The sequence below is a fragment of the Sturnira hondurensis genome, unplaced genomic scaffold (genome assembly GCF_014824575.4).
Source record: "Sturnira hondurensis isolate 20B ecotype Veracruz unplaced genomic scaffold, ASM1482457v3 Scaffold0015596, whole genome shotgun sequence".
In the NCBI taxonomy this organism is placed as follows: Eukaryota; Metazoa; Chordata; class Mammalia; order Chiroptera; family Phyllostomidae; genus Sturnira; species Sturnira hondurensis.
The window spans coordinates 5,145,167-5,165,042 of NW_028088227.1; the positions used below are offsets into that span (position 1 = coordinate 5,145,167).

Here is a 19,876-nt window from a genome sequence, read left to right on the forward strand (position 1 = left end):
ATAAGCAAAACGACAAAAACAATGACCAAAATTATTTCATTTAATTTATCAGTATTTGGACTTTCATTCAAATCATGGCCATATTTCATGGTTGTGAATAATATTTTTGTGTGATAACACATGAAGGCCTCTTCAGCTGTGTTATATTGATTGTTTTCCCAATAGTAACAACTATCACTTATTTTTTAAAAAGGCACCTGTGTTTGTCATATCTCTTGTGTATTGCCGCCTCCAGGGGAACGGAGGTCACGGATGCGGTGGAGGAAGGTTTGGGCTGTGATGTAGAGAAGGTGGCCTTCCTTCTTACCTTCTATGGTAAAGCTTTCCACCGAGTCACCTATCCTGCACCTTAAGTGAATATTTTGGTGCCATGGGGGAAGTCTGCATCTTTCTCACTCGCTCTCTCATGTATATATACAATTCTAGCTGCTTTTCTATGTCTGCAGACTCTAACTCTGAGGATAAATCTTTTTTTGTTGTTGTTCCAGTTTTCCTAATCCAATTGATTCTGCCTGACACATATTTTTTTGTTCAATGACTCAATAAATTTATGATGAAGAGCAAAATTATAGGTTCTCACTTTTGGCATTTAGAGTCCCTGAGGTTAGATTCCTTTCTGGCTGATGTCAGTACTAATGGTAGCTATTTTATCAATATGTTATTGTGTGTCAAACACTATGCTCCTCTAGTGTGAACACATTTAGTTGTTATGAAATGCATTCCCCAGATGAGAAAATTGTGCTGTAGAATACTTTGGCCACTTAACCTGGGCCACACAAATAGTGAGTGGTGGATCCAGGGATCAGGCGAGTTTGGTATAGGAACCATTGTCCTACTGGCTGTGCTGTACTGCTGCGTCCAGATAGCCATTTATTCAGTCAGGCTTCTCTTGGTTGAAAGTCCTCTAACACCCCACTGGCTACTCTAACCTGGGTCAACATGTCATGGCAATAGTCTTCAGATCTCTCTTCACCCATTTATTCCATCAGCATTCACTGAGAACCAAATGAGTACTGAGGCATCTACTGACAAAAATTCAGGCCAGGCTGTGCGCAGTCTTGAATGAGGTACTGTGTCCCTAGTCCTGGGGTGTAAAACTTCAGTGTGCTACAAGGCATTAGAAAAGGGGCCTCCTGACAGACATGAGGCATTCAGGAGGGCATCTCAGAGAAAGACAAAGGAGAAAAGTGAGCAATCAGAAGTCTGATTGTGAACAGAGTATGAACGGAGCATTGTGAAAGAAGGGACAAGTACAAAGCCACGATGCCAAAAGAACTCAGCATGTGTGGAGTACTCCAGCTGTTTATTTCCATGAGATCCTAGACTGTTGTCTGAGTGAATGGGAGGGAGACTGAGGCACGTAGAGGGGCAAACCATGGCTGTGGTCCAAATGCAGACCACCGTCTGCTTTTGTATGATGCCCTGTTTTTACATTTTTTAATGATTAAAAAATAAAAAAATATGAACAACTATTCTGTGACATGTGAAAGTTATGTAGGATTCAAATTTCAGTACCTATAAATACGGTTTTATTGGGACACACCATACCCTTTTTTTAAATGTATCGTCTGTGACTGCATTTGTGCTATGACCGCAGGGCTGAGTAGTTGTCTATGAAAGGTGATACCATCTACAGAGCCAAAGACATTTACTACCTGGTCTTTACAAACAAAAATTCTGAGTCTCACTGTAGAGGGTGAGAACTGAGATGAGTGGCGAACGCTGCTCCGGAGTCCGAGCGTGGTGATCCCTGTTGCTCACCTTACAGGCTTTCAATTTTATTATGGAAGGCAATGGAGAGCAACCGAAGGGTTTTAAGTGCCTCAAAATTTCTCAACTTCAATCTTAGTTAATTTGCTGCTTTTCATGTTTTCTTGTCTTGCTTTTCTGAGGGAGCACTGTTGCCTACAATAATTTTGTTTTCTCTGACTACTTATGGAATTTTATGTCAGTAAATGATAGCATTCATAGAAAGCTCCTTTCATAATGTAGGGCTTATGTGAAATGAGTAGCTTCCCATTAGCAAATGAGGCTAGGAAACAGCGGTTTCCACTGCAGACCCTCTTTACCTTTGTTTATGAGTCAAAGTTATGAGCTCCGTTGGGATGTTAGCTGGTGAGTCTGAATGAAATGGGGCCACCCTGTCTCCTCCCCAAACCTGTGTACACGTGTGTGCCTGCACGTACACACACACAATGCGGAGGTTAGTGGGTATCACTGGTCAAATTGTTTCCTTTAGAGAAAACACTGTATTTAGAGGAAGCATTGATGGAAGAAAAGCAGCAAAAACAGACTGAGAACAGCTGTGTTCAGACATCTATATTCTCAACATTGAGGAGAAATCTTGAGAGTTTGTCATAGTTCTATGGGGACAATTCATCTTTCTCCAGCTTAGCTGAGAGGCTGTTTTCTGCTACATTTGACAGGTGGGTGAGTTCTAATCTGAATGTCTATTTTGAAACATTGCTTACCCAGCAATTAAACATCTGGTTGAAAACACAGACAGGGAGTGGTTCAAAAACCCATTACTTGATATTTGTAGCTTAAAAGAGTATGACACATTATCAGTTGTCGTAAACCGTGGAATAAGGTGATTTTAATCAGTTAAAGATATGGGCCATTCAATTTCCTTTTATGTGTTAACATGTCTGTTTTTTGGTCTTATCACTTGTGAAGTGAAATCTTCTTCCTTGTACCCACTCATTTCCTTTGGGTTGCCATGGAGTAGAGAGAGACTTAATGTGGATGCTAGGGTCAGTGTTTCCTTTGCTTTTTATTGTTAGACTTTAAAATGAACAGTTCTTTCAGATTTTTGAAAATCTCTTGCCTACAGATTAGGTACATCTTCCCGTTCTGCTGGGTTATGTTAATTTTTAATTCTTGCTCTTCGGCATTATTAAACATGGAATATGCTTGAATGGAATATTCATTTTACTTTTTAATTTAGAACCTATTCTTAAGTATTAGCACAAAACTTAAGGACTTTAAAGTAAAATCATATTCTGGTGACATAAAAAGAATCAATGAGTAAAGATTTTAACATTATAGATATTCTATATTCTAGTGCATGAGGAATCTGGGTACACCTAGTAAGAATTCCAGCATACATTCCCTTCCATGATTCCTTTTAAAATTCAAAAGTGTAAGTTTTAGGCCACATTTATAATTAAGTTTATAATTAATGGAAAGATGATATACACTTGGTAAAAGAGATTATATATGACACTTGGTTTAAAAACTACCTTTCCCCTGCCATTATCTTTAAAGGGGAGATATGTGTCCAGACATGATTCTAAAAGATCTTCAGGAAACAAAGTATGTCCAAGTGCTTTTTGCTGGGAAACTGAAACGGATTCACCCAGTAACAGGAGTCCCAGTAAGAGTGGCACCGGCAGGGACTTGAGAGAAGAAGAAAATTTGGGGGTGGGCAGAGACACTCAGCAGGTAGTGTGCCTAATTCCTGGTTTTACACAGGCTTTCAATGGACACTCTTGCCGTATTTTAGAATTGAGTGACTGTACAGTAAGTTACATTTTGCCATTCTCTCACTATGTGTTTATATGAGGTATTATGCTTATTTCAGTACTTTACACTTGTCCCGGTAGTTTGCTTTGCTCTTTGTGGAGCTCTGAGATATATTTCCTATCCTGGGCTTCACCTCCTTGATTGCAGTGTGGATTAGTCTCTCCCAACAGGTAGGTAGGGACGTCTGTGAGATTGTTTTCCTCTTCATCTCATTTACATTCATTCTTTTCTCTTTTTTATACTTTGTTCAAGTACAGTTGTCCCCATCACCACACTCCCCCCCCCCCACCTTTCACCCTCAATCCTCCCTGCTTTGGCTTTGTCCATGGTCCTTTATACATGTTCCTTGATGTCACTTCCCCTTTTTCCTTTATCTCTCTTGCCCCTCCCCTCTGGTTACTGTCAGTTTGTTCTTTGTTTCAATGTCTCTGGTTATATTTTGCTTACTTGTTTTGTTGATTAGGTTCATTCTTCTCTTTCATATTGAGTAAGAACATGTTATTTGATTTCTCCTTTAATGTTTTATAAGATCTGTGTTCTGACTCCTCAGTTTTCACACCCTGTTCAGTAATTTCAGATGTCTTAAAACTTTTTTTTTTAAAGATTTTTTTTATTTATTTATCTTTAGAGGGGAAGGAGAGAGGGAGAGAAACATCAATGTATGGTTGCCTTTTGTGTGTCCCCTGCTGGGAGTTGGCCTGCAGGGAACCTGCCTGCAATCCAGGCATGTGCCCTGACTGAGAATCGAACCGCGATCCTCTGGTTCACAGGCCTGTGCTCAATCCACTGAGCTAAACCAGCCAGGGCTGTCTTAAAACTTTTAATCTTTACTTCCATAAGTAGACATTCAAAAATATTTTTTAAAAGAGTCAAAGAATATAAAATGCTTTAAGAAGTAAACAAGTTTATAAATGTTTTTATTTTATAAAATATAAATGTTATATTTAAATTTATATATCTTGATTAAAATTTATATAATATGCATTTATGTACTATATTAAATTATACTGTATTATATAATATATTTATATACTATATTATATACTACATTAATTATAATTATATATATAATAAGGATAATAAAGATAATTTTTTCAAAGAATAAGAAAATAATGTTCAGAAAATCATATCATCACCTACTTGCCATTTCAGTGGTAACTTCTGTAAATTGATATTTGTGAAATTCATTTTGGTAAAAGTATCTTTACACAAAGACTGTTGCTTAAGATTAGTTCTTCTCTCTAAGGGATGACAGGACAGGTTAGAAATTATTGGAGGCCTCCTGGCCCGAGGCAATAATATACTAATTAATATGGTACAAAGTGATCTTTTTCTTTTTCAAACTGAGTGGAGATTGGGAGAAAGCTCTTGATATTCTTGACCTTTTATAGTTTTAAATGTTCACTTCTGAGGATTTCCATTTCAATGAGCCAGCTAGAGTGGGATAAAATTGAAAAATAGAATTAATCATATTCCTTCTCGGGTTTTTATACATTAGGACAGGGCCTTTAATTACCATATAGTCTAGTGAAGTGCCACCTATGTCTTGAATCAAGAGAATTTTGACCCCATAAATGTGGCAGCTCTTATATTTTAACCTGGAACAAGATGAGTTCTGATAATTTATCAAAGGCCATTTTATCTAGGGATGAACAATTTAACAATTAATTTATAAAATCCTCTACTTTAAGGTTATTTATAAAAGTGACAGAAGAAGAAGAAACAATTACTTGTTTCACAAATATGTGAAGGATATTTAGCGTATGCGTATAAAAGGTATTACACCAGGGTCTAGGGCAATGAGAAAAAAAACTTCTCTGAGCTTCATGTTTTCTGTCAATAAAATGCGGATAAGATGCATGTCTATTAGGGTGACTATGGGGATTATGGGTAGAATATTATGAATACTTGGCACTCCAAATAAATGGTAACTGTGCCTGCGTGAGACCTTTCCCCAGTGTCTACAATATCTAAGTTATTGTGCACGCAGACTTATCTCATAAACATGAACTAGAAAGAAAGATTAAATAATCAACACTAATAAATATAGACTAAGGGTATGGGGGTGACTTCCCTCACAAGTGCCCCCCGGGTGCCACGGATGAGAATGAATATAGCCAAGATATGATGTGATCTGCTTAGGGAGGAGAAGTGGCCATTTTCCCGGAGGAAAAGGCCATGGGCTGGTGGCTAGTTTCTCAGGGGAAAAAGGCCAGCATCAGGCCAGTTTCTCCAAGGAGAAAAAGGCCTTGAGCCCCCTCCTCCAGGGCCTTTTATTGGGTTCTAATACACAGGAATACAGGGCAGCAACGATCAAACAGTAGATAACATTTCAAAGAAATCTGAGGGCTTAGTGTGAGTCAGTGTCTGTTGGGAACAGAGTTCTAGAGTTTCCTGCTCCAACCCTCTTAGCAGAGCAGATTTCACAGGTTTATCAGGAAGTCTTTGTGATGCCAGATTTTCCCCCAGGACAAGCTCCTACTTCTCCCAGGGGACATGGGGACTCGCTCGGGCTTTGTCAGAGAGCAGTCCACAACATAAGGGCTTTGCATTTTTTCTGCAGACAGTGGGCGTTCATTGAAGGTTTTTTGTTTGTTTATTTTCCATTCTCATCGGAGGACACACCTGTTGATTTTAGAAAGAGGGGAAGGGAGTGAAAGGGAGAGAGGGGGAGAAACGTGGATGTGAGAAAGAAACATTGATCAACTGCCTCTCATATGCGTCCCAACTGGGGACCAAACTTGCAACCTAGGTATGTGCCCTGACAAGGAATTGGACCTGCAACATTTTGGTTAATGGGATGATCCTCCAACCACCTGAGCCACCCAGCCAGGGCCATTGAAGGTTTTGAGCAGGTGTAACTACCTCACTATGCTGAAGCTTGGCAGCCTTGGGAATAGCTTACGCAGAGGGCAGAAACAAGAGGTGGGAAGGCAAGTGAGACGATGACGGTGGTCATTGTAATACCCCTGGCCAGATGTGAAAATGGGGACTTGCAGTAGAATGGAGAGAAGGGTTGTGGAGTTGGATTAAAGGAAAGATGGATGGAAGAGATATAAGGTCATGAAGTCAAAAGTGTTATGGCCACCTTTGCAGGGCAAATGGAGTGACTGGAAGGACAATAAAGACATTAATGGGAACAGAAAGCACCAGGTCGAGAGTGGGCATTCAGGTCAAAGGCAAAAGCAGAATGAATTCTGATTGCACGGATCAGGCTTGAACTCTGTAACAGTCACCTGTTGGCTGCTGTCTGCTGTCACTGGACCAGGCATTTTCCCTCAGGGTAGAGCTTCATCAAGAAAGAATCCCTCTATTTGCCTCCTGTGAATTTAGAAGAATTTTGCACATTAAGTGAGATTGTTTTTTGAGTCACTCTGCAGAGTTGGTGGAAGATGGTAGGAGCTGTGATGGCCTTTGAGCCTGACAGCTTCTGTGTGATATTTCTGAGAAGTTATTCGGACGGTTCTTCTAATGTATTTCCTCAGAGCAACAGATGAGACCCCACTGTCGTCTTATCCATTTAGAAACAAAATATAACCTGCCTTGCTGGTGCTATTACTTTTATCATTATTACAGATATTGGTTGTCTTACTTGTTATTTTATAATAACAGTTATTATTTTATAATAACTGCATTTCTAATCTGCTTATGCCAAGTTGCCGACTTAAACTATTTTGAGAAAATGCTCGAAACCTACTTTGAGAACCTATCTAGGGACACACATGAAGGACAGATCTCTGTTGTCAGAAACAGCTTTATTTATTAGTCATGAGAGAAAAATGTGAATGAATGTGTTTGTCAAATAGAGTATGTTCTGAGGGAGAGGAGACATAGTAAACCTAGTGAAAATATTTAGCGCGAACATTCTATTTTTACTCTCTCAAGTCCTGTTAATAAGAGATGGCACAGAGGTGTTTGTTCTGCTTGTAAATTAATTCCAGGCATGAGCTTTTCAAATACGATGACCCTGTCTAAGAGAAGACAGTACTCATTTAGCTGTGTGTTTGTGTCTGTGTGTTGTGTGCACACGGGAGTCTGTCTGTGAGTATGTACATCCTCATTCAGTAATGCCAAACCCTCTATTTTCAGAGGAAACTCTAGGGAGACTTAAAACCCCACACTAGTGGCTTTTATTATTATTTTTGTATGCCTTTTCAGTTCAAACTTTTGTTCATCCACAGTCTTTATGGGCTAAATGTACCTTGAAACATTTTTAGCAAATGAGTACTTCTCTCATCATAGTCACACGTAGTGCTTTTAGCTGAATGGGAGGTATTTACAGAAAGATTTTGGATTATTAGTAAAATACTCTGACTTTCTCCCTTTTATTTTAAGAGCTTGATATAATTTCTTAAACAGTATTAAGCAAAATGACATTCTCAAGAGACTTACTTTGGACTGTGTGTAGCTGTAAAGTGGAATGATACCTGTAGCATAGTTTTCCCTTTGGTTGGAATGAGAACACCGACGGTCTCTCAACCTATTATTTGATTTATTCTTTATTTCTTTATCTAGTGGGCAATGAGAAGAGACTGAAGACAAAGTGGCTCAAAGATTGTTGGTGGCACTGCCTTGCACTGCGTGCGTGGCCTCCTTGCTCCCTGTGCTATCCCTTGGCTTGAATTCCAGATATACTGCAGGAAGAAGGTGTTTCAGGCCCCTGTGCCCGGGCCCGATTAATAGCCCTTGAATTTTAGTTGGCCTTACTTCTCTCTTTCTTTTTCTTTCTCTTTTCCTTTTTCTTTCCCTCTCTCCCCCCGCCCCCTTCCTTACTTTCTGAAGTAAAAGGAAGAGGAGTTGAGATAAAAACAAAAGACAAAGCAGGTATCACAGGCCTTCATAACTTTTCCTAATAATAGCAAATTGTTTAGCAAATAGCAAATTCTTTTCTATGTCAACCTTTCTTCTCATTTTCTTAAAACAAAAAGGTTAAATGAGTTCATACAAGTAGGGCAGAAAGGAAAATGAGGCTCTGACTCACCAGAAAACCTTAGCTTGACAGTTAAGAACCGAAGAGTTTGGGAGACTTTTTCTGTCGAGAGCCAGAGAGTGTTTTAGGTGTTGTGGGCCACAGGGTCTCGGCCGCAGCCATTCCAGTCTGCTGTTGCGGTGAGAAACCAGCAGGAGGCAATATGTAAACAGTGGGTGTGTCTGTGCTCCCATAAAATTTGCTTATGGAAAGCTAAATTTCAATTTTATATATTTTTGTGTACCATAATCACCATTCTTTATCATTTTAGCCACTTAAAAATGTATATATCATTCTTAGCTTGTGGGTCATATGAAGCAGTAGTGGGTCAAGTTTGGCTCCCGAGCCGTGTTCTGCCAGCCTCAGGATAAAAAGGAAAGTGCTGTTTTGGAGCATTGATATCAATGACAGTAACTGCCATTTACTGAGCACTGACTATGAGCAAGGCATTGTGACCACTACTTCATGTCATCTCAAATCCCTAAGGCAATTCTGCATTTGACATTAATAGCTCAATCATTAGAACTAATTTAGACTCAGGGAAGTCAGGGAAACTTTCCCCAAATCACACTTTTGGTAAGTTGGAAGTCTTCTGTGCAAGCTTGCAACCTGAGAAACTCTTTTCTTTGGATTTCCATCGCTTCAGCTGCAAAAGCTGAGGGTCATTCTTACTCTCATTGCTGAGCAGTTGTTGGGAGGCTCATCTAGCTCTGAATGCTCTACAGAGTGGTGCAACTTTAGAAAATTACTAGGACTGTTGGGCTAATGTACTTACTAGGACTGGCTTTTCTTCCAGCTCTGGAATCCCGCCTTCATCTGTAGTAGTGTTACATTGGGGGAAGAACAAATGTTCCCCCAAACTGATGGGATTAGTTTAAAGCAGTTTGTCAATAAGTGGAAGAATGTTATTTACATTGGTGATACAGTTGTTAAGGGGAGCTGCAGGACAGCAGGGGGTGGGGTGGGTGTGGGGGGGGATACCCTAGTCAGGGGAGATATGAGCTAGTTTTTACTGACAAACAGGAACTGGACTTGGCTGTGAGGTAGTCCTATATATTCAAGAATTATAAATAAATGTCAATGTAAATTTCCAGTATTCACCCATACTATTCAATTGTTGATTCAATATATGTCTTTAAAATTTAAAAGTATTTGTGAAAGAGATCTCAAAGATGTCTAAGGAATCATAGATAAACTGCTTATAGACCAATGTCTTATTTTGCCATAATTTTTACATAAGAGGACTATGTCGATTCTAGAAACTCAGATTGATACTACACTTGATCTTAGCCAAAAGGCCGAGAAGCGATAGAAACTCAGATTGATAAGATGAACTGAGATGCCTAGCAATATTTAACAACAGATTTTTAAGCAGGAGGTGTGTGAATTCTTAGAAAACAACAGACTGGTATTCTGCCAAGGCATTCTTAAAAAAAAAGAAAAGCAAGCAATTTAGGTCAAAATTATTTATTTTTTTAAAAAAATTGATTTTTATGAGTTTGTCTCTATTTTTTTTTTGTTAGTTTATTTGATAGAAAGAAGGCTGACAGCTGTGGAGGCGTGCCCAATGTGAGGATAGAGCAAAAAGAAAGAGAAAAAACTCATGGACTCAGACAATAGTATGGTGATTGCTGGTGGGGAGGGGAGGAGAGAGGTGGGAGGTAGAGGAGGGTATGAGGGGATAAATGGCGATAAATGGACACTTGACCTGGGGTGGTGAGCACACAATACAGTGTATAGATGATGTGTTGTAGAATTGTGCCCCTGAAATCTGTATAATTTTGTTAACCACTGTCACCCCAATAAACTCAATAAAAAGGGAAAAGTAAATTGGATTTTTAAAACATTAAATTTCACAAGTTATTACATTGCCTCTGAATCATTCATTTGTCATATCCTACTCAGTTCTGAGACCTGTTCTAATTGCTTGGAATATATCGATAAACAAAACTGACCAAGATCCCTGCCCTTGTAGGTCTTACATGACTACAGTAGTGGATTCCTGGACTCCCAACTCTGCCAAGGGCTCCCCACTGCCTTTGCTGCTAGTCACTGCTGGGGGCACAGTGCCCTTAATAGGCGTGCACATGGCACCATTACAGACGTGAATGAGAGGAAGATAACATTTCCATTTCCAGCTCTGTTCATTTGGATTGTTTGCCATCATCATGGACAGACTTACTAGGCTTCAAAGAACTGCTGGCTTAGTTAAAGATAATTAGTGTTTAAGATAGTGGTAGGAAAAACTTAAAAAATGTATACTAAATATGGCTGCTATTTAGGTTGAAATGAAAGGCACCTAAGATCTTTCATTGATTTCCCTACTTGCTGGCCTTGAGCCCTGCTCTAACAGTCTAGGAAGACCATACTTACTGACATGGGCATGCATGAACAAAACAAAAACTGCCCCTTTCTCTGGTTGATACTTGGAGTTAAGTAAGTAGAATGAGGGCTGAATTTGACCCTGATTAACCCTCCAACAGGTGTCCTTCTGCAGACCATTACCTGCTCCACCCTAGATTGCAGACTTGACTTCCCGCAGTGCAACCATTTAAATATGAGTTAGACAATCTGAAATAGTGCTCGGGAATTCCAGCAGGGCAGTCCATAATAACATTTGGCCAGACAGACATGAAAAGCTGTCCATGGCAGTTGGAGAGAACTGTTGCACAAAAAAATGTGAATACATTTAGCACTGTTGTATGGTACACTCACATGGTTAAGACAGTAGTTTTTTAGCTATGTATTCTTCACCACAATAAAAAAAAATGAACCTGTCCAGTGTGGATGTAAAGTGGTCCCTCCTCACTGGACAGTTGCAGGTATTCTGCTTATTCTCCCAGTTGTCTTACTGATGTCAATTGTGTTAGACATATGCTGACTTCCCCGTGACAAAATATGATTATTATAGAATGTGCTGGCTCAACCCATAGAAAAAGAGAAATAAGTTTCTAACTGTTCCCTTCTCATCAATGTGCAGACAAGTGCTCATTTTATATGTCTCTCAATACCCGGTTCTTCACCCAGCTGACTTTAAAACTGCTGCTGTTAGGGGTCTAATTACATTCTTAGACATTGATTGTCATCGTTCATTGTATCTGTGCAGGGAAATGGGGTGGGGTAGAGAGAGAAAGCTTTCATTATTCCAGTCATGGAAGTGTGGTATGTAATTCATGATAATTAATCTCACTGACTTCTCTACTACTTAGTCCACTTCTGGAACCTTACTTAAAGTTATTTTTTATATAAATTAAAATGAATGTTGATCACTTAGCATGCATGTGTAGGATGACAAGGATTTAGGTCTTAAAAACCGCAAAGGAAGAGTTGAAGAACGAGGGTACCTCAGCCTAAAGAAAGAGGGTAAAGGGGACCTTTGCTAACCTCTGCACATATGTGCAGGACTAGCCTTGGAAAGTGTGTCTTCCTTTAGTTGGCAGATCTAGGACCAATGAATAGAAATATACACATGAGGTAGCAATATGGTTGTGAATTCCAGAGGGAACACTTTTTAAGACATGAAAGTCATTTCTGTTTATGTCTGAGTACTGCAGAGGGGCAGGGAGAGTTACATAAGAGACAACTGTTCTGGTCTAAGTGTTTAGCACTATTTAAAATTTTTCGCTCTATAAATCTTATTTTCATGACAGTAAACATTAATTGGGGGAGGATAAAACCGACAGGCCATCTTGGGAATAAGTGAGCTTCCTGATTGCGGAAGACTCAAGTGGAGGTTTCCATCCAGCACCTTCACCCCATTCTCTTATGCTTCACTCAGCTTTTGTCAGTGTGAAGAGTTGAGATGTGCCACTTCTTTTGGTATTGTCTTCTCCAGCAAGCTCATGGCACCCTGACTTCTGCATAGGGGCTCCTAAGAGAACTGTAGTTCAGGCTGTGTGATGAGGCTATGACAGCGCCAGACAAAGCAGGATGCAGCCACAACAGTGGCCAACAGAAGCTACCGGGGAGATTCTCAGGTGGAGGAAGCTTGTCCAAATTATTTCTAAAATTCCATGGGTCTGGGGTATATACACAGTGATGGTTTGTGTTCTATAATGTGTATTTATAGTTATGACTGATACCAGGACTGAAATGACCACCACTGGTCACCTAGTAGGAGAAAATGTCAAGGTGATCACAAGGTCAAGGTAAAAGTGAGAGTTGTTGGTTGCAGAGTCAAAATTCATGGGAAGGCAGGCGTCTAGGGATAGCAGTCCGGGAGGTGGGACCACCTTCAAAGATGGTTTGGGAAGTAGAAGTGGCAAAACCTAGAGGGTACATATTGTCTCAGGGACCTTCCATTCTAGAATGAATGCACTGGTGGACCTAAGTCAGAAGACATTTGAAATCTGGTGAAGACCAAAATCCTCAAGGTTGGAATGGGGTTTGGGTACATCCATGAAGTCCAGGGTGGATGTGTTCATCCTTACCAGGTGCCTCAGCTCTCCCAGGACTGAGGCCATTTGGAATCCCTTGAGGGCCATTTGACTTCAGAACTTCTGGGTAAGCCCTTGGGTAGGGCTTGGTGCTTGCAGAATATTTTGTCCACAAAAAAGAAAATAAAAGATGCAGGATCTTTAAAAAATAGATATTGTTGTAGTAGTACTTCCTTGTAGATACCTACATGCTATGGTTTATCCTCTGACACAATTTTTGTTGCTTCTCAGGTGAGTTAACAAGTGCATTTATTATGGTATCTGACCCAGCTTCATGATTTAAGAATTATCTCCTTTCTTAATAATGAAACCTAATAGAGATCAGAGGAATTGTATTTGGTATACTATGGGCATATGGAAGACTTATGATGTGCCCACCTTAAATTTGACACCATTAATAAATTAATTATCAATGAAATTGGTTCATTAATTCTGAAATTCCAAATTTCCTCTGAGTCAGGTAGTAAACAGGGATAAAAAATGATCAATCACCACTTTCTCCTGCTTTGGAATTGTTGCTGCCTTTCTCCGTTAGTTTGATATAAAAGAACACTTGTAATTCAGGCTGTGCCTTAAAGATGAAGCCTCCTGAAATGCACCGTGCCTAAAAGTTAGACCTCACTTCTCTGGAAACATGCCTCTTTCCCCTTGGAAATTATTTCTCTTGCCTTCTATGTGGGTTTATAAAAGCCAGATAAGGAAATGGATACATACCTGAAAAGTAGCTATGGTTGTACTTTAAAGATTATACTAATGTATCACATATGTTTCTATCTAAATATCTAATGCTTTCAATGGAAAAGCTAGTGAATGGGCAACGAGTTTTTAGGGCAACTTTCCCCTCCACGTGTTTTAATACTTCAAAAGACCTATAGAGGAAAAGGCCAGCTAGAATAGCCTGTGTACTTGTGCTTTATAGTGGGAAAATGATCTACAAACTAATATGGAATTTGAGACAAAATATGTAACTTAACCTCCCATTTGACAGAAAAGTATGATTTATACCATACCATGCATCTCGTTGGCGCCCATGTCTCAATCATTATGCTCAGTTCCTGCATTTTTCAGTGTGATCCTTTCTCCATTCTGTGTCAGGGACTGTGCTCGACCTGTGAACTTCAGATCACGTATGGTGCGATCATGTGTGGTGTGAGCCTTGCTTTACTGTATCATAAATTGCTCGTGGGTAGGAATGGCATTATCTTTACAAACCCTTATATTTATTCCCTAAATATTATCTAGTAAAAACCATTTTTTAATTATAGGCACTAAATGATTCTTATGGCTAACAGAAAATATCATAATCTTTTAATACAGTCATTCTATTGAACATATTCAAACTGGTCACTCAAATTTTAGAAAATTCTCATTATTAGATGAATATGCTATCACCAGTGTATATTCTCGTTTTTAAATTCGTATGTTTGGATGAGGTTGTGAAGCAATACCAACTTCGTTGAGGAGGTGTTGTGTAACATGGAAAATGTTTTCTGTTTTCATGATAACACTGTGGGTGTACTGAAAATAGGACCACATTTAATGAAATCAGAAAAAAATGAGAAAATGAATGGAAATAGAGTGTTTATAGTACTATTTCTTAGTATTTTAACACTTTCTAAGTGGAATTTCTGTAACCGTCATTCACATTTGAATTTGATTCACTTTTCTAAAAAGTAAATTGCATAAATATTTAGTAGGAGCACGTGTAATCACTTATTTAATATCTACTTAATTTTTTTAACACCCACTGTGAGCCACGCTGTCTGTGAGTCCCTGAACATATGATGACGATGATCAGCATAAACAATGTCTCACCACCAATAAAGAAGACAAAATTTATTTCACATATGTAATAAGCCGACTACTAAAATGGGCAACCAAAGGTGTCAATGGGTGGGCTGAGCTGAATTTCACTGCCTGTGGTGGAAGCCTCAGTTGAGTCCGTTTGGGTAGAGGGTGGGAGTGTGAGGTAGGGATCATCACGCTCTCAAAAATGTTCATTGAGTTCACAGAAACAGGCTCCCAGCTGAAGTGTTGCCTGAACAGCGGGAGCGGTTACTAGAAAATGGACGTTTCCCATGATTCTCTTGAGTGTATCAGCATGGCGTGGTACCTCCAGGTCCCACTGAGATTTTGATCTCCTGGCTGATCTACGCCAACTCCCACAGTCTCTCCTGACCATCCATCCACTTGAGCCCACGTCTCTTCGCCACAGTGCTGTCTCACTGCATGCTGTTTCCATTAGCTCTCTGGTTTAGGTTTGTATTACATATATATTATGGTACATTGACTTCTTTGATTTTCTCCACTACTGGATTCTAATGCCATTAGGACAGGGACAATGTCTGTTTCGCTCACCTGGGTATAGCCATTGCTCAGTATCCTGAAAGGCACATGGTTGGTAGGCACTCAATAAGTATTTTCTGAGGCTGAAAAATGAGTTGCTAAATTTCAACATCCAGTTGTGGCTGATTATGATTATGTCACTGACAATAATATTATTTTGAATTCAGATGCTGTTTTTCATCTATAAATGTTAACATTTCTACAAAATTGGAACTGCTTTTATTTTTATTTTGAAGGAGATTATATATGAATATGAAGGAAAGCGAAAGTGAGTGTGATGCATTAAGAAAGCCATAGAATAAAGTAGACAAATGGGATATTGTAACATTTATAAAGGTCTTTTTAAAAATGTTTTGCTTTGGTATTTCCCTAAGAAAAGTTTTCTACTAAAAAGACGAGTAAAGTTAGCTGAGTTCCTTCTCCGTTCCCTGAAGACTCACACGATTCTTTATCTCACTTGCTTGTTCACACATCCATTGGCCTTGGAGATCGTGGGTTTTTCTTTTTTAAACAGATTTTGAACAGAGTTCTCTTGAAAGCCTGCTGCTATGTTTGTCAGCACTTTCACCTTACCTCTCTAAAACCCAAGAAAAGCAATTTTTAAAAAGAGAATCTTTTTAGTTGTGTTATCGGAAGTCATTTTGAAACCTGGGTTGCTTTCCCTCCCCTGGCATCAGGGCAGCCATCGAGTGTTAAAACCGGGGCGACGCGTTGTAAGAAGAGAAAATGAACTCAAGGGGAGATTGGGTATTATCTTTTGTTTACCAGGTTAGAATTTTAATATCTTATTCATTGTTTAATTGACTTTGTAATCTGAACATATGGAAATGTTGCCTATGAAATGAACTTCAGTATCAGTTATGTACTTGCATGTGGTGAATATTGTTTCCGGAGCACTGCTGTGCCACTCAGGAAGAGGCTACTTCTTCATGAGCTACAACTGCCTCGACTCTGGTTCTATGCAGAAGTCTGGGTTCATTTAAAAGAGGAAGATACCTGGACTGGTTGAAAGGAGAATGCATACAAGAATTGCAGGCCTGTCCAGTTTCCAGGCCAGTTGTAATAAGAGCAGCAAGTATCCCTGAAGCGTAATCCCTGCCTTATGGATGGTGGAATTGAGACTTACTGCTAATGTATATGTCACTCTGTGCCCAAGAGATGGACACGTGTGAGTACTAGCGTTCCCCCAGCCCTTATTGTACTCACTCCATTTTTTAGGCCTGGTCTTTGGATTAACTGCCCTTTCCTCTTTTCTGCTGATGAAGTCTTTGTACTACAGCCCTGGGGCCTGGGATCTGGATTCCTGTTGGGCTGCTGTCTGGCTTAGTGAGTCTGAATCCTGCCTACAAATCCCTCAGCGCCTGCCTAGATCTTGCCAAGAATGGGCGGATTGCTCTGCCCCATCATGACATCAGCATCAGCTGCCTAGCGTAGAGTATCATCAATAGAATCTCCCAACTACCATCCCAACTTGGACTGCCCACTGGATGTTGCCTATGACGACACTTGTGAAACTTGTGCCCGCAGCCCAACATGGAGCATCACAGACCCTAATGGCCCCTGGCAACCCTAGCCTCTGTCTCCAATTGCCTTCTCTGATTCCCTTGCCCATTCTTGGTTAACTCTGGGTTCTATCTAGTGTGCCTGCTCATATTGTGACAGTGACACCTCTGAGGGGAAGGCACAGGACGGGTGGGCTAGGGACTCTGACATTTGTGTTAGTGTTTATTGATCTGTGAATCCCAGGATATGTGCCCCTTTGCTTTCCCGCTTTCACTGGTGGCTCCTCTAGAAAACTTTTTGTGAACATGGGGGCCATCTGCTGTTCTGTGTGTTTTCTCTGTGTATTGCTAGGTATTAGGGGGATGAGATAGACTCAGTGATGTTTCCTAAAGGTATTCATGTTCAATGCCAGCCCCACTCGAAATAAATAATGAATGGATTAGGATGAGTAGCTCGCCTATGCAACATGCCTGCCTGGTGCTACCCACTCCCTGGTCGTCGTGCTGCCCTATCTGGCTTTCTCCTGCTGTGTGGTCAACAGCACATCAAAGCCACAAGGGACCATAGAAAAGCCTTAGTCTCACTGCAGACATTTGACATTGTACAGATTTTAAGCCCAGAGAGCGAGCTGCATAAGCTTTTGTTGTAATTAGAAGTTGCGATTCCAATTCCACGATGATGCATGCCTTTCATATTTAGCATGCCACGGTGTTCAGTTTCTATGAATTTATTTGAGTTTATGTCATAAAACAAAACATATCTGTCTAAGATGTCAAAGTCCATCCTGCTATTCAAATGTGAAATGAAAGATGATCAGGCTAGGATGAGGAGAGGATCGAGTCTGGCTGCAAACCCTGGCGGTGCTACTTCCTGACCTCTACGTGACTTTAAGCAATAGTCCATCTGATGTTACCTCTCTCTGGCACAGGTTGAAACTATCATAATTCGAAAATGCCTTTAATAACCTAACCTGCCAACATCACAGCTTAGCCTTGCCTACCTTAAATGTGCTCAGAACACTTACATTAACCTGTAGTTGGGCAGTTACCTGGAGTTTTCTCTCAAGAGTAGGTACTTTCCTCTTTTTCTTACCAGAGGCAGGAGACAGAGGTGGGTGTTCTGCAGACAGGATGGAAAACACAAAACATAATGTGCTGACGACACAGTACACCGCAGAGTGTTGCAGAGTATGGTTGTTTACCCTTGGGGTTGAGTGGCTGATGAGGGGCTCTGCCTCTCTGTCACGGCTCGGCGTCACCAGAGATTATTGTACTGCATATCACTAGCCGCGGAAAAGATCAAAATTCAAAATTTGAAGTATGGTTTCTCCTGAGTGCAAATTGTTTTCACACCGTCATAAAGTTGAGAAACTATAAGTTGAACCATTGTAAAACTGTGTGTGTGTTTGTGTATATATATATACATTCACTTCCTAGTTGATACATGTACTATTCAGGAGCATATAAACTGTACTTCGAGGGACCCCAAAATGAACTTGGATTTGTTGTGTAGTCTGGTGATTTAAAAATGAACTTTTAGGATAGACTTAATGTTGATAGGGGGGGAAAAAGATGAGAAATGGAAGAGTAATTTTTGCCCTTCTCCATCTGAAATTTGATAACCACTTTATATACAGTTGATTTAAGTGATTATAATGCTAATGGGGACAGTTTTTCAGGTTTGATTCCTAGGAAAACTGAATATATTGATTTTTCTTAAGAGTGAGTTAGGCAAAAAGAAGGTACATCTTATTCTTGCTAATAAATAGAGAGCAGTAAATATGTAGTGTTTTATGTCCCTTATGTGTGAAGTACATTTCATTATTCTTATTCCCCTATGTTAATTTTATGACAGTAATATGAAAAAATAAAAAATGGTAGTTATATCAAAAAGAAAAATCTGTAGGACTTCTGAGGACATATTATTATGTTTTAAGTTTGTGATTGTGGGTTCAAAAAATTCCTGGCTATAAAAAGTGAGATGGTTTTAAATAGTCTAATTAGGCACTCAGTTGTGTTGCTTATCTACATTTACAAAGAGCAAATGGAAAACCGGAAGTGACTACATGTTGCTTAATTAGTCTAATTAAACACCTGCCTCAGACTTTCTGGCTCAGCAAACCCTGGCTTCTCAAAATTACTAGCACATTGCTAAAAATATACTTTTTTAAAAAAAGTATTTGATTTTTAAACTGTTGAATTATCCTCCATGCTGTGTGAAAAAGTAATTACATATGAATTATGCATTGCTAATAACAAAAAGTAGGCTTCACAATTAAGCTCGTTTAATGGTACTATACGGATGTACTCAGTTTCGAAGTTCATAGAAAACATAAAGGTAAGGCTGATATCTAAAGATAATTGTAAGGAATTTCATGAAATACTTGGATGAAATATTGGAGTCGTTCCCCAGGAATCTGCAGGGCTCCCATGAGCCCTAGAAGAGCTTCAGAAGACACCCAGTTTCTTATAAAATATCCCCAAAAGGAGATTTTTGTATCTTCCTTTGTTAACTTGTTACATTTTGACATCAGAATATTCATTGTTAAATTAATGCTCATCTATTTATTGAGGCTACTTCAGTGAGACAGAGAATATATTTCAGATATTTATGTATAAAACCTATTTACCATCCTGAACCATGAGTTAAGAATTTTATTTTATTAGCATTATAGAATGTAAGAGTTTGAAGTAACTTAGAAATAATTTTTAATTGAAGGCGAAAAACAACGAAGCTCAAAGAGATTAATTGAGCCTCATAGCCAATAAGTGGCTGGTGTGGGGCTCAAGTTCAAGTGTTCTTGCCTTGTGTCCAGGACTCTTTCCACTCAAGGTTGTATGTTCTTTGTTATTTTTTGGAACATCTTGTTTGTTTCAGAGCCAAGTGGCTTAAATAAGCTATCATATTTAAAACACACAACATTCCTATGAGGTGCCTATAATTACTCTCATTTTTCAAAATACAAAACCGAATCCAAGACTCAGTAATTGCTCACTCAGATGAGAAAGGGCAGGCTCCAAAGCGTATGTTCTTTCTACTGCCCCACGCCATCACCTTTCACTGACACTTCCCTCCGCAGTGTTGCTTCAGGAGTCAG

General features: G+C 39.5%; 1 protein-coding gene and 1 non-coding gene across 2 annotated transcripts in view; one reads left to right on the forward strand and one right to left on the reverse strand.

Moving 5' to 3' along the window:
• The window catches only part of LOC119000346 (catenin alpha-2-like), an 895,408-nt gene that overhangs the window by 208,319 nt on the left and 667,213 nt on the right, over nt 1-19,876 (forward strand). The gene's annotated exons all lie outside the window — the stretch shown is intronic.
• On the reverse strand, nt 9,621-9,804 carry LOC119000364 (U2 spliceosomal RNA). The gene has a single exon (XR_005069299.1). It is a non-coding gene; the product is annotated as a U2 spliceosomal RNA (small nuclear RNA).